General features: G+C 44.4%; 1 protein-coding gene and 1 long non-coding RNA gene across 9 annotated transcripts in view; one reads left to right on the plus strand and one right to left on the minus strand.

Moving 5' to 3' along the window:
- The window catches only part of Fam110b (family with sequence similarity 110 member B), a 132,528-nt gene that overhangs the window by 14,837 nt on the left and 92,994 nt on the right, over positions 1 to 24,697 (minus strand). Inside the window, exon 1 of one of the 7 annotated variants that reach the window (XM_050164426.1) lies at positions 10,648 to 10,743. The exons of 5 other annotated variants lie outside the window; for them this stretch is intronic. The gene's annotated coding sequence lies outside the window, so the exon portion shown is untranslated. Of the gene's footprint in view, positions 1 to 9,963; positions 9,981 to 10,647; positions 10,744 to 24,697 lie in introns of those variants that run through there. One more of the 7 variants, XM_050164435.1, reaches the window with a different exon arrangement.
- On the plus strand, positions 1,279 to 19,057 carry LOC126515100 (uncharacterized). Of its 2 annotated transcripts, XR_007595754.1 has the most exons (4): positions 2,177 to 3,547; positions 10,668 to 10,852; positions 13,090 to 16,928; positions 17,792 to 19,057. It is a non-coding gene; the product is annotated as an uncharacterized lncRNA (long non-coding RNA). The 2 variants fall into 2 exon arrangements; XR_007595753.1 differs by lacking the exons at positions 2,177 to 3,547; positions 17,792 to 19,057 and adding an exon at positions 1,279 to 1,719 and having other exon boundaries at positions 13,090 to 14,171.

Below are 24,697 nucleotides of genomic sequence, written 5' to 3' on the forward strand. Positions count from 1 at the left end.
ATGACATAAGATGAAAAATACTGGGTAAAATAAATACCAAGCGGACCACTTTATATTTTAAGGGCTCAATGGATACATGGAATAGAAACCTTGGAAGACAGGAATATTTACCAATTTGGAATGATGCTTGAGATACAGCCTTCTGGTACAGGATCACAGTCCACTGGCACACAAGTTCAAAGAAACCATTCACAACCTAGCGAACACCAGCATCGCACTGTGCTTAAGACAATGCACAGACGGGAGGAAGGCTGTTTGACAGAGCCACTGGGTGCATCTAAAACAATACTGACTACTGTGTGTGCTTGTTAATGAACACTAGAATGATTCTACATCTCCTGAAGGGCTTTTGGAAGAGTGGCTGTTGGACCACTTAATCCTCTGCCTTGAATGTCATCTGGAAAAAAAACAGTTAAAATTTCCTTTTTTTTCATTTCTAAGGATTCTGCCTCAGTTGTAAAAGTAATTTTAAAATAAGACACATGAGATGACAGACATATTTTCAGAACGTATTACTTTCATCTCTTAGCACCTAGCACATCTTATATAAAATAATCTTTGCTTAGAATGGTGCAGAGGGAACATCCACCATGATTTCCACTTAGAACTATTTGGGGGTTCAAGTAGCGAGGTGCACGGAATGCCTACCAAGTTCATTTCAGCTTGCCCAGGTCCTTCCAGCTCCGCTTCTAAGAGCCCTGGAATGCAGGCAGAAGGTACCAGCTAGGGGGCTGCTGTGCCAGTCCGTTGATGTGTGGACATAAAAGCATGGCCTCGAAGGGACTGGCAGAGGCTTTGTATAGGGCATCGGAATGAGGTCTAAGACTGCAGGCGCTCTCCCCTCTGTGGCCTGATGTGGTTTTCCTCCCCATTCTGCTCCTCCCTCCCCATTCTGCTCCTCTCTCCAACACCTCACGGATGCTCTTTGAACTTCTGTAAGTTGACAAGCCACCAAACCTTGGGAATCCTTTCACAGCTGCTGTCCTTTGGCCCAGGCCATCTCTTTTGCTCCTACTATGGAGCAGTGGTCCCAACTCCTCTCTCAAGCTGTGGCCTGGCTCAAAGGACTGCAGCACAGCACCAGGGCTGGTGTGAGCAGAGTCTGGAGCCTTTTGCATGGATTATTTTCCGGTATGTTCAATTCCCTTAAGGCAAATGAGTAAAAATCTACGTGATGTCTTCTTTGTCAGTTTCGGTTGCTTTGAGCCCTTATCTAGTCCCTACTCTGCTGCAGAGAGAAAAAGAAAAGACAATGGAGGGGGGTGGGGGGAACAAGCTCACTTGAGGATTCCTGAGGATCCTGATCACCTAGACTCTGAATTAAAAGTAATCAGATAAATATTTAAAGTAAAAAACTACAGACCCCTCTGGGAAGAGCTTGCCCTTGACCTGAAAACAGAGGCCAGTTCACTGTGATGCTTCAAATTCCCATTTATTCAAGATAAACTATTTTATGAAGTGGAGAAGGGCTGCTGTTTGCTTTAGGAATGCTACCCTCTGCCTGCAGTTTGTAGACTGGCTTTTGTTTCATTGTGTACTGAGAGGGAGTTTTCTGCTGTGTTTTAACAGAAAGGCGTATCTTTGTTCGGGGCAAGAGGTCAGAACTGAAGTTCAGCGCCTCTCCATCTCCCCAGCTTCTGAACCTATCACAGCTTCACGCTAGAGAAATCCGCTAGCGGCCGATCAGCAGCTGCCTCTCACCTGCCGGTGCCTTGCCAGGTAGGACACAGGCTCTTTACCACCATCTTCGGTCTCACTTGGATGAGGAAATAGAAGCACCGGAGTTTGGGTACCATGCTTGAAACCGCTGCACTGCTATGCTTTCTGCACACCTTAGCTCTGGCGAGACTCAAGCCTGCACTCTGTGCACCAGGCCTAGCCTGGTCGGCCAGACGGCGAGGAGGAAGCCCTAACTAGTACTACCGCTTATATCACAGGATAAAGTAGGGAGATGAGACAGCGAGGTGCCCCGAAAACTTGGTGACCAGAGCCATTCATAATATGTAAAAACAAGTCCAAAGAATACAATACGGGGTGAAGACAATACAATCTCTTTGTTTGGTGAGATTCTCCAAGGGGCTCCCTAAATGTCACAGCATCCTCCTTCGTGGAAAATAATCATTCTAGTGTCTAGCTAAGGAAATTAAAATATCTTGGGAGCAATGGAAACAATAACGGAGTCACAACCCAAGAGATAGCATCAGACTGATCCGAGAAACCCCATCTTCTCGGGGCTGCTCCTTGAGCAGCCTGGGGTCGCACAGACCATGTTCTGTCCTCTGAGATGTGCTCCCAGGAGGGGCACATTAGTCAAGACAACAAACAGAGGAGCTAGAAGGCATGAAGACACGGGGGGGGGGGGGCTGTTGACTCAGAAAACTTGACTGACCCTCTGGCACATGGCGGGCAGGGGAAAAAATGAATGACATATGGAGCGTACATATATGACACAAATAAATATTGCATGCGGCAGGGTAGGAAAGGATGTTGAATGGAAAAAGAGAGCAGAGATTTAGCATGGTAGACAGTGCTGTCACAGGAAGAAAAAGATAAAGAAACGAGGAAGCGAGGGGCCTCCAGGAGTCAGTGGAATAGAGAAGGCTTGTTTCTTGGGTTTGGAGATAAAGGGACAGCTAGCGGAGGGTAAGGAGAGCCAGGTGAAGGTATTTATTTCCAGGTGGCAGAAGTGGGGTATCCTGTGCTGATGGGAATGATACGGTAGAAAGAAGAGTGCCCAGGCTGCAGGAGAGACCTGCACACTGGAAGTGGGGGGACTGAAAGAATCAACTTCAAAGTGAACATGCAGGGACAGTGAGTCACAGGTGTCAGGAGATGGAATTGGACATCTACCATTGCCTGTGACATCAGGGTTCTGAAGGAGTTCGCAGGAAGAGTGGTGTAGGTGTGTGCCGGCTCCTCAGAGCACTGAGGCAGCACAGAGAAGGGGTGTGCAGAGGCTACAGGCTCAACGGAAAGCTGCAGGGAGCTTCCTAGATGCGGGCGGGCGAGTCAGCAGTTACGTAGGGCAGACGGTGAGCTACCACAGAGGCAGAGCCTCGTAGGCGCTGGAAGCTGGAGTTCCCCATCTGCTCCAAGACTCCTGCCAAAAGCGAACGGTCTGAATGAAAAGTCTACCTACAGAACCGGGAAGGGGAGTGTCGCTTTTGCGGATTCCTAGTCTACCAATGGGGAATCTGAAACCCTAAGCAAAAAGAGCTGAACTCCAATAGAGATTGAGTTGTGTGACCCCTGATCAAGTGGTCCTACGTGACAGGCTCCATGGAATCCTGGGGCATCCTCACACTAGTGAGAGTTCCTGGCTGGATTCTCACAGAAGTATGGCCTGTGCCCATAAGATGAAATGGCTGAGTCGGCCTTGTGCGTGAGGATATGGAGTGTTTGACACGGACTACACCACGGACTGCTATGTGACCCTCGTACCCATCCGTGAACACTTCAGGCTTTTTACTCTCAAGGAGGAGTGGTGCTGGGGTGCACATATTGGCTTCTGCTGTGGTGGGAGGTACAGTGGTTCTTCAGCTCACAGGTAAGCACTAAGGGTTGTCTCTTCAAAGGGAGGGGTAAATAAACTGCTTTTTTTCCACTCAGAAGGCTTGGAGAGGATGGGGATTAATAGCCTTGTGACCCTTGTACTATCTCTATGGCTGAGGCCACAAGGCTCATCAAGCTATAGATCCCATCTTTAGGGAGGTGTCACATGTAGGAAGACCACAAGGCTCGTCACTCTATAGAACCCATCTTTAGGGAGGTTCCACATATAGGAAGAGTTTTGATGCAGTCACACACTGAGCTTTAATGGAGATTGAGTCCATCACCAAGAAAACTTTCAGCAAATTGCACTGCATTCAAATTTGTCAAAAACAGACTACTTGAGGTCAGACTCCCAAAGTTGAACCAACACCAGCTACTGAGATGCGTTGACCTAATCACCTTCTTGCCTCCCATGGATCATGACTCTGCTGGCTGTGGTGGCTGCACAGACCCCCACATGTAGCTAATGTGCTGTGGAAAGTCCTATCAGGTAAAGGCCGCTTCCAGACTTGAAGAATACAAACATTTGAACAGGTAAAACAATCGAGATCCAGAATGAATTACTCTGCAATGAAATGAACGTTTTAACCAGACAAAGGACAGTATAGAAGAAGCTGGTTTATAGTCCAGCCTGAAAACTTTAGACGGGAGTCCTATAATAGGTAGGAGAAGAATGTTAAATTACGTTCAAGTATGCTCTAGGACTCTGAAACTTCTCACTGCCAAAGCTGAATTTACTATTTCCAGAGTTAAAAAAGGAAAAGAAAACATAAAACAAATTTAAAGATAAACAAAACCAAATAATAAGCATGAAAATCTTAATTGTTGTACAATGTATTAAGCATATGGTAAGAAAATGTGTGTGAGATATTCTGTCTATGAAGAAACAGACACTACAGTAGAGGGCACAAGAGAAGTGGGCTGGGTGAAAGAGTAACAAAGCTAACTAAATAGGAGGCTGGCTTGTCCTCCCTAGCTGGCTCCCTGTGCTGGCTGACATCCGAAATCTTATATGGACCCAGACCTCAGGCACAGAAGCAGAATCTTTTTAGGTATGTACACGTGTGTTGTTCCTGGTGGTGCACTTGATGGGAGTTTATGGCTCGCCAAGAAGACCCTCAAGGAAGAACTACTTGGGGATGCTCTGCTGGGGCTTTGAAGCAGGCGGCTGTAGTCTGGAGGTCTGTGACAGCCTCTAATAACATTAAGAGCTGATGTTCGCCTGCTTAACAGTGTGTTAATGATGTGTTACATCTACCTGTAACACGTCAGCTTGCAATGGATTAGAAAACATTTGGCCAAAACTGCAGGCCAGAAACCAAGCCACTAAAACCTCCAGTCAGGGCCTAGTGCACTGAGGAAGGAGGCCCCAGGCTCAGAACTGATGTGTGCCACAGAAACACATCTCATCTCCAAGGGAATGCTCTGGGTAGCACAGTATCAGTGAATCAGCTTTGAGGTTCGCACTCTGCTGTGAAATTCTTCTTCCTTTATTGACAACTGGCAGGAAGGTATTGGATTTTTCCTTTTTGTGTAAAATCTTTGAAGATAGGTGGTGGCTTGTGTACATTTATCTGTTTGACTTACTTCCACATTCTGCATCACTCCGAGGGTTATGTGTAAACAGCAAAGAGACTGAGCCTTCCTGTAGTTACAAGTATAACGGGAGAAGGATTTTAGTAAATGAAGCCGGTGCACCTATAGAGTAAATTTCTCCACAGCTCACCACCAAAATGAAATTTATCCCAGGAGACAAAGAAAAGAACAATATCTATAGATATCACTGTCCATTTCCACAAGTTTCTCAGTGAGCACAGTCTGTGGACAAAGAACTATCAATACCTAGCTGCTCACTTTTCCATGCCAGCTTTTTTAAACAGTATGACAGACAGCAGAGAGGGATCTATTTCCCAGCTAAGAAAGTCATGTGTCATCCTTCCCAAAGTCTGTCTCTCTACGCACAGGGAAAAAGACAGACACTTCTGTCCTTCCTCTCTGACTGATGGGAAGGGTTCCTTTAAGCAAAACTCTAAAAAAAAAAATAAAGTATGTGTACGTGTGTGTGTGTGTGTGTGTGTGTGTTTGTGCAATTTTCTTCCCTGAAAAGCATTTATCAAATGTTCCTTTATGGCAGGACCATTTGATATCCTTGGTTCATTTCTCCAGCCAGACTGTGAATGTGCCAAACAGAGTCTGGCAGGGCAGTGGGGAATGAAGGGAATATGAAGATTGCAATGGTTTTTCAGAGACTAGTTTTCTCTGGTCAAATAACTCATACGGAAGTCTAATGGCCCCAAGATCCTCTAGTGATGTATGGAAGGTCATGCATGGTACAATGGACCAGAGCAGATGTTGGCCTTCGCCGACCATATCTGGGGACCATTATTCTCCTGTGACTGCAGAAGGTCATAGAACAATGAACCACAGCAGATGCTGGCCTTCACTGACCATGTCTGGGCCCAGTATCCTCTCGTGATGTGTGGAAGGTCATGGAACAATTAATCACAGCAGATGCTGGCCTTCACTGAAAATATCTGTGCTCCAGAATCCTCTCGTGCCTGTGCAAGGTCGTGGAGCAATGAACCACAGAAGGCAGTGGCCTTCATTGACCATGCCTGAAAGGATTCAGAAATCCTCTTGGGTGTTGGCATTTGTCAGCTGCCACAGGAGAACAGGAGCACAGCCCTCTAAGGTGGCTGGGGAGGTGACAGACGGGCTGGAAGCACTCAGCATGTAAACTGACACACAGAAGTTGTGCTAGGAATTATTACAGCAGAGATGTTATTTTTAATGGAAAGAAATTTAAAGTACCCTGTGGGAAAATTATGTCCCTGGTCAACTCAAGAGTTGCAAACAAAACAAAACAAAACAAAACAAAGAAACCAAACATGCGAACTTAAGGTTTCCTTGTAAGATGATACATGGCAAAATGAAATCCATTATGTATAAGTGAATCTTCCTAGCTCAGGAGGTACGACATTAAATTTGTTACCTGCTTAAAGAGAATGCTCACGTGTGCTACGCTGCCTTCCAGCCCCTAATGTGCTTTCTTCTCTCTCAGTGTTTTCTTTTTTGCAGTATGCCCTCCGTATTTCATTACACAGGCATTTAGGGAGTTTATTTTTAAAGCATTACAAATGTAATTATGCTTTTAATGTCCATCTTCCTACACCTGCTGAAACCACTTGTAAGCTTCAGGGACTAGCATGAAGTTTTGTAGATTCCTCCAAGGTTTCTATGTATACAGTCTTGTCAGACAAGCTAAACAGCGAGGAAGGGGGCTAATGATATGGAATCAGTCTAGATTCCCACCAGCAGATGAATGGATGGGGGAGAAAATATGGAATATGTACACATAGGAATTTTAGTTTAGCCATACAGGAAAAACTTAGTTTCCGTGCTTGCATGGTTAGCACTTTCCTGACTGAGACATTTACCAAGCAATACATCTATATAACCATACCTACCCACCTACCTACCTACTTACCTCTACGTAGAAGTAGGAGGGAGTTCTGTGCAGGAAGGAAGGGGACCAGTTGGGGGAGGAGGCTGACAAGGGCAGGTAATGGGAGGCAAACACAAAGGGCAATGGTGTATGAAGATAGCACAATGAAGCTCATTTGTATGCTATTTAAAAATAATTAAAAATAAAAGGAGAAGCAGGCAGCCAGTTCTCACAGCAGATTGCCTTGCTTGCTCCCTAAGAATGTGTTGATAAGAGGTTAAACAAATCAAGGAAACGGGAATTTGCTCAGAACTGATCTCTTGTCTAGCAAACCTAGAAGAACAAACCACTTTTCTGATTAAATTTCCTAGTATTTTTCTAATCCACACAGAATAAGAGTCGGTGGCAGCATACTTAAGATTTCCTAAATTTCTTCATTCGTTTGGTGCCCTAATATTTATGTATTTATTTACCCAGAACTTTGGCTGTTTGAGACGGGGCCTCACTGTCTAACCTGAACTTCCTAGAACCGGCTCTGTAGCCCAGACTGGTTTCAAACTTACAATCCTCCTGCCTTTGTTTCCTAACTGCTGGAACAACACACACTAGTTTCTGCATTTTTATTAAGTTATCATTTTAACAGAAATAGATGTAAAAAGAAGGAATACCCTGAAATCTCACGCTCAGTTGACATGTGAAAGTCTGCTCTAGTAACAGTGACAGGCATTTTTTTTTCTTTTGCTAAAAATAACAAAAGACTTCTATTCTTCCTTATACCTCCCACCCCCAATGCTCCCTGTAGGTTTAGGGAACATCTTTACTATATTTCACCTCTCCTCACACACATACATACCAAGAACGTGGGATTTAAGGGCTATAAACAAAGATAACAAAAATGTCCAATGAAAATACATAAACAATGTTGCACAGACCCTAATCCGTATCTTCCCGGCCTGTTATGTGTTTGCCTTTGAGACTAACGTATTCCTGGTGAGGGAGGAGTGCTGGCTGAGAGTGGAACCCAGAACTTACTGTAACCACGACCTAGGAGGGTCTCATGAACTCAGAGAAACCAGGGCCATAGACACCCATGTTCACAAGCCCAGCTTACTGCAGGGCGACTAAGTTCCCCAAAGAATAGGGAGGTTTCTGCCAGCACACACAGCAGCTACTCGGAAGAACTGGGGTCATCCCAACAAGCGAGTGAACAGTAAGACAAACTTGTTCTTCCCCTTTGTTCCTCCACTAGCTTGACAGAAATAACCAGACTGTCCCCAAAATAAAGACGGAAATAGAGGAAAAGGAAGTGATATAGAGCAGACGGGCAGGTGCAGATGCAGGCAGAGAAGCTTCCTTCACACATCTCGGCCTCCTCTTTCTAGAATAAGAAACACGGCTTCCTCATAAATAGAACAAAACTGAACCCCATGTCACAAACACTCTTAATTAACTTTCTGCTTTCATTCTGCCTTCTGAAGCGACGGCGGGGCGAGAACTGTATTTCAGAAGCTACAATCACAACAGCCGGGAGAATAAGTCTGGCACAACACGACAGATTTGTTCTCAATTCCTATTTATAAAGCAGAAGCTGTGATAGGTCCAATGATGCCTGATGACTTTTTGTAATAAAGCAGTCAGCGGATCATGCTGGCTTGAGACAGAATCCAGCCTTCTCTGCACACTGGGCTCTGAAGGTCGTACACAGAATACAGTTAAGGAACCTCCCTGCCATGACTTGAATAACACACATAAAAAGTATTTTCCATAATGACCCAAATGTTACTTTTGGTTCAAAATGACAGCAAGACTTTTTTTTTTTTTTGGTTTATCATTCAATTCTCTAATCCCCTAAAAGAAGAATTTAATAATAAAAAGTACAGAAAGAGCAGGAAGATACAGAGGTATTTTAGTCATCTGTCCTTGTTGCTGTGACAAAACCTCTGATGACCAAGACCTAGCGGAAGAAGAAAAGGGTTCATTTAGCTCACAGTTGTAATCACCTCAGTTGGTCATCCTGCACTCAGGACACCGATGAACACTGCTGTCCCCCTCATGCTCTCCTCTCTCAATGTCCAGACCCCAAGGACACAAACCAAGGAATCCCCAGACCCCAAGGACACAAGCCATGGAATCCCCAGACCCCACGAACACAAGCCATGGAATCCTGAGACCCCCAAGGACACAGCCAAGGAAGCCCCAGACCCCAAGGACACTAGCCATGGAATCCCCAGAAAAAATATAACCAAGGAATCCCCAGATCCCAAGGACACAAGCCATGGAATCCCAGACCCCACGAACACAAGCTATAGAATCCTGAGACCCCCAAGGACACAGCCAAGGAAGCCCCAGACCCCAAGGACACAAGCCAAATGGAGTGGTGCCACAAATATTAAGGTGGCTCTTTCCACCTCTGTTAACCCAACTCAGAAACCGCCCCACAGACAGACCCAGAGGTTTGTTTTCTAGAGGATTCCAGCTCCTGTCAATCTGACAATATTGTCACAATGTGTGAGTGTACTGTAACTGACCTAGCAAAATAGGTGTCTGGATGAGGTCCTGGTGAAAAATGAGAGCATTTGCTTGGCACCGTGTCCCCAAAAATGCAGGACTTGGAAACAAGAAAGGGACAGAGAGGGCTAGAAACAAAGCAGAGAAAGTGGAATCTGTGAGGCTACAAATGCAGCCACGGTGAGCCAGGAACCAGTTCTACCACAGCTCTAAGTGAAGCCTCAGTACCCAAGGCATTCTGGGAGAAGGCCTACACTGAAGGCAATAGGCCAAGATCATCAACACAGCTGTGGGTTCGTATTTGCTCATTGCTGAGTATGCCTAAGGCCAAGAGTGGAGTATGAGACACAACAGGAAGGAATTTTGTCCTTGATGAAGCTAGGGATCCCAATTTGTAGAACGTTGACTCAACATACGACTTCATTCAGTACATGCATATGGCCATCGATAGCTCTCACCTTCATACACGGAGATTCCTGCTTGATTCGATTCTCAGGAACTTCTTTAAAGTGGTATGGGACTGCTAATCTGAGCCGAGCATGAAAGCCAGAGCCCAGATAATCACACAGACGAAAAGAGGCCTACAGAAGATAAGGCATTCAAAGAACATTTGATGATAACTTCAAAAGACCTGGAAAATATCCAGAGAAGTCTGTGGAGTAACTACAGCCCCCAAATAAAGCCAAATGGTCTTAAAAATGTAAAAATTCAAAAAACCGACATAAGGAATTAAATGTATCCTTCAAATAAGAAGATTCAAAATAAGGTTTGAAGAAAATCCAGAGTGTTTTCTGGAATAAGATACCTGAAGTCAGAATAGAGGGAGGAGATGATGTCAAGGACGAAGGCTGTCTAACTAGCACTCGAGGGAGACAACAACTGTTCAGAAGAAACAAGACTGACCTGGAGCAACCATTTCAGAACAACTTCTAGGAACGTAGAGAGACCTGGGAATGTAGATACAGATCACCAGAGGTCCCACAGTGAAGCATGCCACTGTGCAACTTCAGAAGCTCAGCTTCGGGAGAAAAACACCCCCACCAGGACACACAGCAGTACTGCTATTTAAAATCAGCACTCGATGTGACTTCAGAATTGCAGGAAATGATTTTTTTTTAAATGGAAAATGATGATTTACTTACTTTTTTTTTTTTTCGCTCAGACAATCCTTCAAATGGGAGGATAGAATAGAGTCTTGCTGACAGAAAGACTCAGGAATCGACCACTCAGGCCCTTTCACTCAGAATGCTTGACCGTGCTCCTCAGCACAGTGACAGAATAAGCCTAGGAAGAGACAACTTCCAGGCAAGAGGGAGCCTCCTCCGGACCCAGGATGGCCACAGGCAGGTACGGCAGTAGGTTCGTGACGTTGAAACATAGCAGCTGCAGAGAAACGAGTCACGGAGCAGAGGTGCGGAGAGGATGAGGGGGAACGCACGAGGTTTACCCAGAGGCACGTGCCAAAAGTCAGGCGTCCTGTCAGAGAGCCGTGTGGGTGGGACTCCAGGTCAGAAAACAAGGTGAAGGGCAGACAGGGAAGCATTTACTATGAACAGAGCCCTGGACAGATGAGGAACAGGGGCAGCGCAGTCCCGGAATGTGCAGCTTAACTTAAAAGCCAGCTCGGAATGAAGAGTCTACATCTTGTAAGCATTTCTTCTTTCTAGCATAGCCACCCAGCAACTCCAGTTTAAAAACCAACGCCAAACAAGCCAAAGCAAGACTGTAGGATTTACCCAGAATGCAGATTAATTAAAAAACAATTGATAATACAGACTGATATTTACAAACATTTATATTTTCAGATGGGTACTGTGGAGTCTGGGAGTGGATGCTCACTAACACTCAGTTACATTCCCCCACTCAGATGAGCTCTCCCAGGCTTCTGGGCCCAAGTCAAAGGCGTCTTATGCTACCATATCAATGAGCAATTTCTACAGCCCTGGCTCTCCCAATGGACAAAGGAGGTCCCTAAACTTCTCTGGTTCCTTTCCTCCTGGTCACATTCAGTCTCCCATCACTTTCCTATTGCAGGACTGGCTTTTCTATAAGTGTGACCAACCGAATCATCTAAATTTCTTGTCTGTGACTTGCCCTAGAAGCCAAGACAGCACCACTGACGTATAAAGATACCCACTGTTCACCTCACAGTTCTGCTCAAACATCCAAATAACAGAATACACAGCGTTATCTAGAGGAAAGAAGCACACGCTCTCTGTCCCTAACCTTCTTCACCTCCTGGGCCACTAACCAGCAAAGCATCACCTCAGGTGCTGTGTGCCGGGGAGGGCCAGGTCTCTGTGGATTCAGACGCTAGCTCCCCTTCAGGGCTTTGCAATAACTGTTCTCTAGGTTTTAGATGAAACCAGTCACAGACATCCTTTTCTTTTCACCTTGGGAACTTCAAGGATCTCAGAGGCATGTACTCAGAATGAAAGTGTCTTTAAAATCCAGCACTCGGGCAATAAACAACTGTCTCGGTGATGTGAGCTGGAAGCGCAATAGGGAAAAAGAGACCAGAACAGAGCTGGATTCTACTCCAGATAAGTCACGGTTCAGTACAGGAGATTGACAGCAAGGGAGGAGAGCCGGGGCCAGGGAATCAAAATGACTAAGTGGAAACATGAGGGATGCAGGGCCTCTGGTTCAGTGGACCTTCTATGATTTTTTACTGAAGACAAGCCGGTTGGGGTACGAAGAGACACCAAATAAGGAGAAATTCGATGACGGTCACACATAAGGGGTGGCTAATCTCTTAACTGAAGTAGCAAAGGATATTGCTACCTCAGAGTGATCCAGGTGCAAGATAAGGAAGATGAGGTCAAGGCTCTCTGTCTCCCGAGGCTCGCATGAAGTTGGCCGTCCTGATCACAGGTGGCAACTGGTGCTTCCAGGACAAAACGTGCTAGTGCACCAACCACACGTATGAAAGCCACACGGCAGAGCCATGCTCATGGTGGAAAGCAGGAAGGCGATGGGGTGAACTAAGTCTTTGGCGGTTATGGAAACTGTGTTATCATTCATGAGCACATTAGTGGGGAAAGGTAAATGTTTCCAAAACTTACAGCTAACGGCCTGCGTAGACCTGGAATCTAGCCACAGGCAAAGCTTTGACGCTACAGTCTTTCAGATGGTTTTGGAAGCTGAGATTTGTAGCATTATGAAATTAATTATAAAGACAAAAGCCTTTTGGCATCAAAGTTTAAAAATGTTATTTTACATGTTTCTAAGTTTTAAATACATAAAATATATCGAATCTTTCCGTTTTTGGAATGACATTAACAGACAAACTACATCTATTAAGTTTAATGCAGAATGATTAAGGAAACTGCAAAAACTGCCTTCAGGTTATGAATACAGATTATATTTACTAGTATGCATATCTATGAGATACACATTACACAACCATTACAGAAATAACACTTGGTACAAGGTTTTTCTTACGAATCAGAACTACCCGTGGACATTAACATAGTAATTCCTACTTAGGAGGTCTAGGAGGCACGGATGCCAAATTTTATACATAAAGAAACTGAGGTCCCAAGGTGTCGGGATAATCAATGCTTCTTCTGCCTCTGCTACAGTTCAGATGCCTCTCCTGGACAGCAAAGAAGGAACTGAAGCACCAAGAGTAGGAGCCACTCTTCCTCCTGGGCTGTTGTTCCCCGGCTCTGAGCTCCACACAGCAACTGACCTGAGCACTCAGCTTTCCCGTTCTCAGCTTGCTCCGATCTGTTCTTAAATATTAACTTTCACACCGTCTCACTGGGGACTGCGTCTGAAACAAGTCCTCTTTGTTCTGTGTTTGCAGCTCACCAGAAAGTGCCATGCAGACACTTACCAGCTTGCCTTCTGCTTGATCAGACTTCGAGAAACAATTTCACTAGATTTTCTAATGGGCTTGCCTGCTATTGATCCCTCAACCCCACAAACACACCACTTAAATGATTCTGAACACAACGGCACTAAAATGCTCTAAAATAGAACTGTGGAGAAGGAGGCTCTTAGCCTCTGGCTGCCCCAGCAGGTCTTGAGCGAGCACTCTCCGGTCTTCTGAACTGCGCTTGGTCTGACACTGAACTGACAGAGAAGCACACAGACTTGCAATCCCCACATCCCCACCTCCTCATTGCTGTGAGCCACCGAGGACAGAGCAGCTTGAGGCTGTTTTGGGGTAAGAATTGTTCCTAATATTCTGTCTTGTTCAGTCTTTCAGTCTCAGGATAAGGAGATACAAAGTTGTTTAACTGTATTGATAACTTCTGGTTTACTACCATGACAACTCAACTTCTGCGTCCAGGAGGAAGGAAGGCGAAGCTGCTTCCTGGCTTCCTCCCCATAGCTTGCTCAGCCTGTTCTCTTACTTCACACAGGGCCAGCTGCCCAGGATGGGTTCTGTCCGTATCCATCATTAAAAGATGGCTCAGTGGTTAAGAGCACTGGATGCTCCTCCAGAAGACCTCGGCGTAATTCCTAGCACCCACATGGCTGCTCACAACTGTCAACACTCAAGTTCCAGTGGCTCTGACTTTTCACAGACATACTTGTAAGCAAAACACCAATCACATAAAAATAAAAGGAAGGAAGGGAAGAAGGAAGGAAGGAAAGAAGGAAGGAAGAAAAGAAGGAAGGAAGGAAGGAAGGAAGGAAGGAAGGAAGGAAGGAAGGAAAAGAAAAAAGAAAAAGCCCACAGGCAATTTGATGGAAGCAGTCCGTCAGTTGAAGTCCCCCCCCCCTTCCCAGGTGGCCCTAGCTTGTGCTGAATTGACAAGAAGCAACAAGACAAACAACTAACCCACATAGGTGGGCACAATTGGTCATTTTCTGGAGATAGGAAGGTAGAAATTTTCATGCATTTATTGTCTCCCCTGCTTTGCACAGCTCAGTCGCTCTGTTTTATCTCTGCATGTCCAGAGTATAACACAGTACACGGTGCTGCGTTTACAAGTATCTGGTAAACATGAACTGGCTCCAATTCAAAACGCTGCCAAATGGCTGAGCTAGCATTTCAATTTGGGTCACTATGCCTCTGGAGGCATAGCTCAGGAAGGCTGTAGCATTTTGCCTCCTTTTACACCCTTTTATTGGGGGAGGAGAGTGGGGGTGGTGTGGGGAGGAGTCAGGAATGGAGTTTTCTCTGCTCCAAGGTATACTGCTGAAACGCATCTTAAGGTGCTCTGCAACAACTAGTGACAAATATGAGCATGGAACATGAAGCTGAGAGGTGAGTCGGCTACAAGGTCTTAGGATTCTGCTTCCGGCTACTGTCTCTTGGTGTGTCCACGTTTGTGTGCTCATGCTCAGAAGTCATTGTCTACAAAAGCAGTAAATGAGCAGTATTTTTTTTTACTGGGCAAAATGCACACAAAGGGAATTCATTTCTTTAGTTCTAACGAAAATGGAAAATGAGCCAGCAAGGTTATTTCTTCACCTCCGAGGAACCAGACAGGGCTGCACACCCCAATGGGCTATGGACTATTCCGAACACTTCCTTTGCCAAATGAGTCACAGATTTTTGAGCAAGTAGATTAGTCTAGAATTTATAGGGATGCCATTGCAGATTAAAACAAAACTGTCTTAGTTGGGATTTCCACTGCAGTGATAAAACATCACGGCCGACGGGCTAGCTGGGGAGCAGAGGGATTTTCTTCACTGTGCAGCTCTCAGATCACACTCCGCCACTTCAGCGGCTACTCGGTTCGCTGTGACTCAGTTTCTCCCGTCTCACAAGACAGAGAGTATTACTCATCTCCTCGGACTGGGAAGTGAATGAACACATGGGGATAGTAGAGAACAGCCCCTCACTTACATGGCTAGCTTACCCTGTTGACTATCCTACATGAAACCACTGATGTGTTTCTCTTCTGCTCCTAGTCTGCAAATATAGGAGTGCCCTCATCTACTGAAGAAGATTAAGTAAGAAATTATAGTAATAAGCACCTGTAGTCTTTAGATAATTTTTGGCATTCTGTATTGTCATAATTATCCTTCTTTAACATGTTGTTATTGAGCTCTTACCATGGCTGATAAATAAATCATATTTATCACAGGCATTTATTCATAGATTAAAAACAGTATTATAGGATGGGCATCAGCCATGGCTGAGCGTGGAGAACACAAAGTTTCTGAAGGTACTGAGTTCGGCTGTGGTGCCGGAGGCCATGGGGCCAAGGGTGAGCGTATTTGAGAATGCCAATTACATTACAGATAAACCACAATATTGAAAGGAAGTTCTAGCTTCGTGAAAATATGTAATCTGTTCTTGTATCTTAACTATAAGTAGTTATCCAGTACAGATCTATTTGGTGCGTAAATAACAGCAAGGATACAGTCTGAGAAAAAAGGCTTTTGGATTAATAATGTCCCTTCCTGCAGACAGACTCTACTGGGATGTCCATGTCTGCCCCACACCATAGGAAAACACAGTCTCCCTGCACAAATATTGGCCTTTGAGTTATTAGAGAGTTTTCCTCTTCTTAAGTGACAGGCCATCCTCATTAGTGACCCAGAGGTCAGGCCAGACTGAAGTCATTATCAAGTGTGTAGATGGCACTAATGGCAGGGCACCCACAGATACTCTCAAGCACAGAGTCTCGAAATAAAGTGACAGGGACTATAAGGGGGCACAGGCTCCTCCAACAGGAGGTGACACTGGAAGTGACTTGTGTCCCCTTCACTGCTTCCTGACACGTCAGCTGCGATGTGCCCTGAAACAATGACAACCAGGAGATCTCACACAATGACAGTCGGGATAAACAGCCAGGATGCTTTCTTTATCATCCACTCGTTCCTACGTGCAGATCTGCTCCTTTATCGCGGCGGCCTGATTGTGACCTGCTAGCATTTCCAGGCTGAAACCTAATCATTGCTGCAACAGTGTTCGCAGGCCTGGACCGCAGAAGGCCAGCAGCCTAGGAAGGAAGATCCCTATGAGCATCCTGGGAAAGGGTTGAGGAGAACCGAGTTCTTTCTCTACACATGGTGAGGACCCAGCAACACTGTCCATCCGTGAACCAGGAAGTGGGCCCTCAACAGATACCGATCTCTGGCCTTGTGCATTTTGTCTCACTGAATTTTGAGAAATAAACTCCGGCCAGCTGTTGGAGTCACTCAGATTATGGTCTTCGGTTATAGCAGCCCAGATGAACTGTCACTGCACTGAACAGAAACCTTTGAGAACACCTTGGAATCACAAAGATGAATGTTTCACCTGAGGGCGCATTTGGGAACACATTGCTAGAAACTGCTTCCAGGTTTGTGGGAGTAAATATTCGGAGGGACTAGGTCAGGATGAAGCCACGGACACATGTTAACAAGGTGAAGCTCGCTGGGGGAGCTCAGGGGCCCCGTCCAGCGGATCTTCAGCACTATCGCTATCCTGCACCACGTGGAAGCTACGCCACCTCCCGGGGGATGAATGCAGGTGACTGCTAGTGCGATCCATATTGTTTATAAGATGGTAGCTTCCAAAAAAAAAAAAAAAAAAAAAAAGAACATTCTAATTCTAAACTGTACTAAGAGCTACGTAACAAAATTTCATTTTGTTACCAATGACTTGGGTCTGAAGTGTAACCAAACTGTAAGCATTCACGGGCAAACTTATTTAGCGTATATCAGCTAAGTAAGACGTGGCATGTGCCCAATACTATGCCCAACACAAGCTAGGTGCTAAATGAATGCGTGAGAGAACACAGCACACCTCCTTCCGTTCCTACATGTTGGAGAGAGGAACTGGTTGGCCACTATGGGAAATTCAAACAAGCTTTAGCTAACCAGTTCCTTTTATTTACAAGATGAAACAATTTGTCCACATCAGTCTTTCTGATGGCATCACAGAAAAGCAATTATGTATGTGTATATGTAGATCTCACTAACTACCGAGAACACAAAATAAAACCTCCAAGGAAAGCCTTTTCTCACCATGTTCTGGTGAATAGCGGAGTTCACCAGCCACTGCCATGACATTTTCACCGTGTTAGACAGTCCGTGTCTGCGGCTGATACACACTCCAAAGAAGGATGTGCAGCGGTTAGATGCAAGCAGAGAATTTCATACACGGAACGTGAGCACCTTTAGGTTCTGGCATCGGAGGGGTCCTGGAGCCAGATGTCAGTGGAGCTCACTGCACAGCTCTGCTTCCCGGTGACTTGTACCCGTAGTATCGTTACAACACGAGCATTTTCATGTCTGTGACTTAGATTCCTAGTGCATTCCTAGTCATTGCTCTCATGTCCAGAGGTTCCCATCACCTCTATAATCTCCTTTGCTTCTATCTGTCCACTGCAGTGTTACTGATTCTCATCTACGGAGTTAAAGAAGCGGGTAGTGAAAGTGTGCAAACTCACATTAAAGATAAATAATAACGTGCTGAATGAAACCTGAATAGCTAAGGAATGAAGCTCACAGCTACATGCTGCCCCCGGGAGGAAGCTGGCTCGAAGCTCAGAACGGCACGTGAGAGCTGGGGCTGGCACTGCACATATTATAAAAGCATCTAGAAGATCGCTTTCTGTTTGCAAGAAGGGACACCCAGACTGGTAAATAATCTATAAAGTAAAATTAGGCTTATTAAGATGAACACATTCAAATTATTCAAAAGCAGTATTTTCCTAACAAGAAGTTTAAGGGTTGTTATAATTAGGTAGCAATGTCCCACCAATCAGTTTATGGAAGTGTAAATGACGTCACACTGAGGACACTAAAATTCTAAGCAGAGCCTGAGGTAGCCCCATGCCGGGCTGCTGCGCTGTGGACTCTGTTCTCCCTGATGGTCCCTTGTGCTGCATTTTTTTGTTTCCCGTTCTGTATCTCTTCTATAAAAACTGGGCGCAACTAAAACTGCTGCTTTAATAATCTAAATGATTTGTATATTAATACGTGTACTGTGTTATTTACTTTCCTACTGCTGTGATAAACGCCACGGGCAAATTTCAGGAAGAGGCAGTTCATTTTGGCTTATGGTTCCAGAGCGCTGAGTCTCAGGAGACTTAGCAGCAAGCAGCAGGCACGGCAGCAGGAAGCTGAGCGCTCACACGCCAAATACAGGCTTGCAGCACACGGCGAACTGGATGGAGAGTAAGACCACATACTCTCAGAGCCCACTCCAGTGACATACTTTCCCCAAGAAGGCCACCCCTCCTAAATCTCTCCAAAGAGTGCCACCAACTGGGAACCAAGTGTTCCCATGTCTGAGTCTATGGGGACATTCTTATCCCAACCACTACGTCATCATTCTGTGGAAATTTTTCTCAAAGAATGAAAAAAGAAAATATAGAAAATAGTTCTCCCAATAAATATGATTTTCTATTCCGTTAATCTGCATCTGAAGGAAAAAGGAAACATAATATTTGGAAAACAATGAAGTTGAATCACGTTTTGAAATTTTCAGAGTAAGAAGCAAATTTACCCAAGTTTTCAAATCTCAAGGAGAAAACTTGTTTTTAATATTATATCCCACAGTGTGAATATAGATAACGTGTTATAGATTTCAAAATTACTAACAATAAGTTTCAAATGTTCTAGTCAAACACACACACACAAAAGTTAGGTATTTGAGACTTGACTTAGCTATTGCACCATATTTGTAAATAATGTCGTTTTGTACTACAGACATTTAGGAAATCATAAATTGCCAATATATGATAACAAAGAAATTGTAAAAATATTAGCAGGTAAGATATCATTGAAGTACAGATGCTTTTGCTCACATCCCAATTAAATCATGAATCAGCACAACACTTCCATCTTCCATGTGACTCACATCCACCGCTGATGCTCTGAAGACTTAAAAGTTTTAAAAATCTTAACCATCTTTTTTCTCTACAATTTCAAATGTATAACAACATCCAAAGTCTCTCTATAAACAGATTCCCTCTCCCTTTTCTAATCGCAGGACGTAAAAGTCTTCCATTTTAGAGTGTGTTAAACCACAAACACACAACACTGCTTCCTACTCTCATCAAAACGCCAGGGGTGATGGAGAACCATCTACCTTGGAGGGTTTCCTAAATAAATAATTCTGACCAATTCATTTTTATTTTTTTTTTTAAAAAATGACCGAAAGCAGAACAAATTTCCATTAGTTTCAAATCGTAAATTATTCCTGTGAATAGAAGCTCCAGGCCTTTTGTGGAAGTCGTGCAGCCACTCTTGAAGGCATTCTGTTTCCCCGTGTTGCTCCGCAGGCAGCACTGGAAGAGAGGCAGGGGCACAGAGGGAGGGTGTGGTGTCTGCAGCTTCCTTGGGTCTTATCCCTGGGCTTCTGAATAAATCACAGTTAAGTGTTTGCTGCAGGCTCCGCTCACTCCCAGAATGGGCTGGCTGCATTGACGGCAGGTTGAAGGCATGAAGACTGTAGGATGTTATTTAGTCTGAGAGTTAGAAACCAGGGCAGGCTGCCCTGCCAGCGTTGGCAGTGCTACAACTTGGTGTCTCTGGCGGCACTGAGGACGCCCGCTGGTCTGTCGGTGTCCTGGGCATCTTGCCACTGTCCAGAATTCCTAACCTCCTTTCTGGACAGCCCTCCTACAACTGTGGCAGTGGAGCTGGGGTGGAGAAGAGTGTGAGCCACCCCAGCCCCCAAACTGCACTCCTGTTCAAGCCAGTGCAGCCTCTGGGCAGGATTAACACTGTGGAAAAGGAAACTGCCATTTTCAGGGTGATTGTTAGGAACCGCTACTGTGTCTTTCTTTAAGACTAATAAGCGAATTAAGCCCTGGGGCTTCCATAGTTCTAGTTCACAGACTCTGACCAAGACCAAATTTGTTCAGCAAAAATTATTCTTGCAAATATTATGTTAAATTTGCCAAATTGGAGTTCAGTCTTCCTTGGTGCCTGTACTGGTAAGTACTTGGTAACTGATCTAAGCTTCTACCCATTTATTAGGTACTTTGACAAACAGGTATTTTTAAAGCAGGCCCAGCCTCAAACTTCATGTTAGGAGTGGTATGAAATGATACACGTTTATGACACAGAGGTCAAAGTCTAGTAGACAAGGAAGTAAGTAAAGCAGGCCGCATAGAGATGCTACCTGCACAGGTGAATGAGCAAAGCTCTCCACTGAAGACCTGCTGTTTAGGTGTTTAGCTAGGTCCTCAACAACTGACCCCACCCCCCCATGAGTCTTTACTAGGAACCGAAAGGGTTAAGTGGGCTGCCAGCATGTTGTCACACACCCATGCCTAGTGGCCACCCCACAGACGGAAGGTATTCTGTTGTAAAGCACAGCCCACCTGAAGAAGTCCTGAAGTGAGTGGAAAACAACTCATTTTAGCTGCAGCTTACTACATGGTGAAGTGGGAGGCGGGGCAGGCACTCCGGGTGTGGGGAACTTCTGAACAATGTCGGGATCCACTTCACATCAGGGAAGGTGGGGAAGTCACGAATGATGGAAGGGGCGAGAACAGTGGGACTGAAACCCTCACACCCTGGCTATTTGGGGGTAAGAGCAGCAGCAATTCCAGGACAACCATTGTCCTCAATATTCCAGAAAGCACCATGTGTGACTGATTCAAAGTTAGGCTAGGTTTCAAGTTCATTTGAGTCAAGTCTGTCGTTATAGTTGTCTGAGGTGGCATTGGCTTTCTGTGCACAAAGCAGCATCCTGAAGGTCTCTCACATCTGCCCCTGCAGCTCCCAGCTCCCCACTTTTCCTAGTCCCCAAGTTGCTCTGTGTTAAAGAAGTGTGGACAAGCAGAATCTGAAAAGTTCTAGGGAGTTATCTGCTCATCATATCTGCCTCCTCCACCCTGAGCAGTCACCACCTCTGTGCCCTGTTGGAGTCTGGCCTTGCTTCCAGTGTTGCAGAGTGTCCTGTAGCCTCCATGTCTGCCTCCCTCACGGTGCTGGAAAAGATCTCCTAGCCATGTTTTCTGTCTATCCTCCTTTCTGAGCTTCCTTACAGATCAACCATTCCTTACAGGAATCTTCACTCCAGACTCAGAGAAAAATTTGGAAAACCTTTGAAGAGTTTTATTTGAGTGGGGGAGAGGGTAAAGTTGGTGAGTATACAATATATTACAAAAAACTAGCTGTATGTTTATGTTTGCAAGAGGGCTGATACCTGAAAGACTGAATCCAGTGAACCAACCACCTTGTTTCCTGTCTGTGTAAGACATCACAGTGATGAAGCACTAGAAAGGCTGTGTGGAGAGATCCCACCCAGATGGACACTGAACTGCATTCCTGAATGTGATTTAACCAATCTTTCTGTTTGTTTGTTTATTTTTTGAGTTAGAGCTTCACTGTATAACAACCTTGGCTGTCCTGAAACTTGATCTCTAGATCAGGTCTGCCTCAAACTCACAGATTTACCTGCTTCTGCCTCCCAGAAGCTGGGATTAAAGGTGTGCACCACCACTGAGATTTAACTTATAAGAGGGCAGACATTACCCAACCAAGGCTGTGCATTACTGTATATAGTCAAGCATGCTGTTGATAGGGGTCCCCCTGGAGCACAGTAAAATGAGGTAGTATCACTGTGGCCATGCAGGGGCTGCTGGGATCCAACTTCCCACCTGTAATCAAGCTTCCTTTCTCACAGATCATATCACACGATTGGACAGACTAAAAACATTTGAAGTTCTTTGTATTATTCTTTATGGAAACATCTTCCAAAAGCAACCAATTTTGATGTTTTAGATTATAGGTATGTATTATAAGACTGAATGAAACAAGTTCTAATTATTTTAGACATTTAAAAATAAAACAATTTGCATGCACATTAAAAAACAGATCATGAATTCTATATCTCAATGATTTATACTAGCAAATGAAACTGGGTTCACAACCCTCATGAGACTGGAACTATCATTAGAACTTGGGCTGTATAACAAACACCTCATGTGGCCATATGCCTGTGCCTCTTTTTGAATGAGAAAGAAAAAACTAAGCTTTAGACTGTAAAACATTTCACTGAAATGTACCCAAGAAACATGAGTCTTTAAATATCCAATTTTTTGACTTCTGACCCTTTTCTTTAACAAATACAAGAAGGTCCAATATTCCGTAAGCAGAAGGCTACAGTGACTATGCTCACGTACCTGCACCCTTGAGGTCTGCATTCAGGGCTCCACACAACCACAAATCATGAACTTGAGGGAAAACCCTGTATAAACATGTATGGATGTTCTTTGAGTCACTATTCTGCAAGCAGAAGAGCTTTCCAAGCATTCACACTGCATTAAATATCAAAAGTTGGGCAGAGATGACTCGAAGCAAATGAAAAAGGATGTTCAGGGCATGTGCAAACACTTCTATTTTACCTAGAGTGACTTGACCGTCTGAAGATTTGGTATGGGCGGCTGAAGTAGTCACATACATTATCCACAACAGGCAATAGATTGTCTTTAAAAGAAAAACAATGTTCTTTTGATGTCAAGCTTCTTGAGTTCTTTGTATATTTTGGAGATCAGTCCTCTGTCCGATGTGGGGTTGGTGAAGATCTTTTCCCATTCTGTAGGCTGCTGTTTTGTCTTGTTGACTATGTCCTTTGCTTTACAGAAGCTTCTCAGTTTGAGGAGATCCCATTTATTAATTGTTGCTTTCAGTGTCTGTGCTACTGGGGTTATATTTAGGAAATGGTCTCCTGTGTCAATGCATTCAAGTGTACTTCCCACTTTTTCTTCTATGAGGTTCAATGTGGTTGGCTTTATGTTGAGGTCTTTGATCCATTTGGACTTGAGTTTTGTGCATGGCGATAGATATGAATCTATTTTCATTCTTCTACATGTTGATATCCAGTTATGCCAGCACCATTTGTTAAGATGCTTCCTTTTTTTTCCATTTTATATTTTTAGCTTCTTTGTCAAAAATCAGGTGTTCATAGGTTTGTGAACTGATATCCAGGTCTTTGTTTCTATTCCATTGGTCCTCCTGTTTTTATGCCAACACCAGGTTGTTTTTATTACTAATGCTCCATAGCAGAGTTTGAATCCAGGGATTGTGATGCCTCAGAAGTTCCTTTATTGTACAGGATTGTCTGAAATGCTCAACATTCTTAGCCATCAGAGAAATGCAAATGAAAACAACTCTGAGATTACATCTTACACCTATCAGAATGGCCAAGATCAAAAACATTGACAGTTTATGCTAGAGAGGATGTGGGGCAAGAGGAACACTCCTCTGATGTGGGATGTTCTTCTTTATATGTGTTGCTTTTATTGGTAAATGAATAAAGCTGTTTTGGCCTACGACATGGTAGAATATAGCCACGGTGGAAAAGATTTACAGAAAGAGTAGGTGGAGTCAGGGAGATGCCAAGTAGCTGCCGAAGGAGAGAGATGCCAGAACCTTACTGGTAGGCCTCAACCTCATGGAGATAGGAGATACACAGATTACTAGAAATAGGTTAATTCAAGATGTAAGAGCTAGCTAGAAATACACCTGAGTCATAGGTCAAGCAGCGTTGTAATTAATATAGTTTCTGTGTGATTATTTGGGTCTGGGTGGCTGAAAAATGAATGATCAGTCTTCATTACACAATGGCGCCTATTATCTGGGGCATAGATTTACATAAGATGTTAAAAAACAAAAACAAAAAAAAGCTGAAGAAAAAAAGAAGGCTTCTAGACCCACAAAAACAGGAAATGTAAGCACAGCCTTCACATATACTCTTCCATTGCTGGTGGGAGTGCAAACTTCTAAAGCCAATTAGTGAATAAGTATGGTGATTTTTCAGAAAATTAGGAAACAGCCTACCTCAAGACCCAGTAATACCGCTTTTGGGTATATATCCAAAGGATGCTCAATCATACCACAAGAACATTTGCTCAACTATGTTCATAGCAGTTTTGTTTGTCATAGCCAGAACCAGGAAACAACCTAAATGCCCCTTGATTGAAGAATGGATAAGGAAAATGTGGTACATTTACACAATAGAGTACTATACAGTGGTAAAAATAATGATATCTTCAAGTTTGCAGGCAAATGGAAAAATCTAGGAAAAAACATATTGAATGAGGTAACCCAGACCCAGAAAGACAATTATCACATGTACTCACTCATAAGTGGCTTTAAGACATATAGCATCAGTATGGCTATAGGATAGGGTCATTTCAGGTTCTCTGTCCTCAGCTGCCCCAGGAACTAACTGGGGACATCACCCTGGGCACCTGGGAGCACCAAATCTCTTGCCAACCCTAAGATGGCTCCCTTAATTAAGATGTGTGCTTCCCTGCTCCCCTATCCAACCTT

Source organism: Alexandromys fortis, unplaced genomic scaffold, assembly GCF_014885135.2.
Source record: "Alexandromys fortis isolate MF-2015 unplaced genomic scaffold, M_Fortis_MF-2015_v1.1 scaffold_18, whole genome shotgun sequence".
Classification (NCBI taxonomy): domain Eukaryota; kingdom Metazoa; phylum Chordata; class Mammalia; order Rodentia; family Cricetidae; genus Alexandromys; species Alexandromys fortis.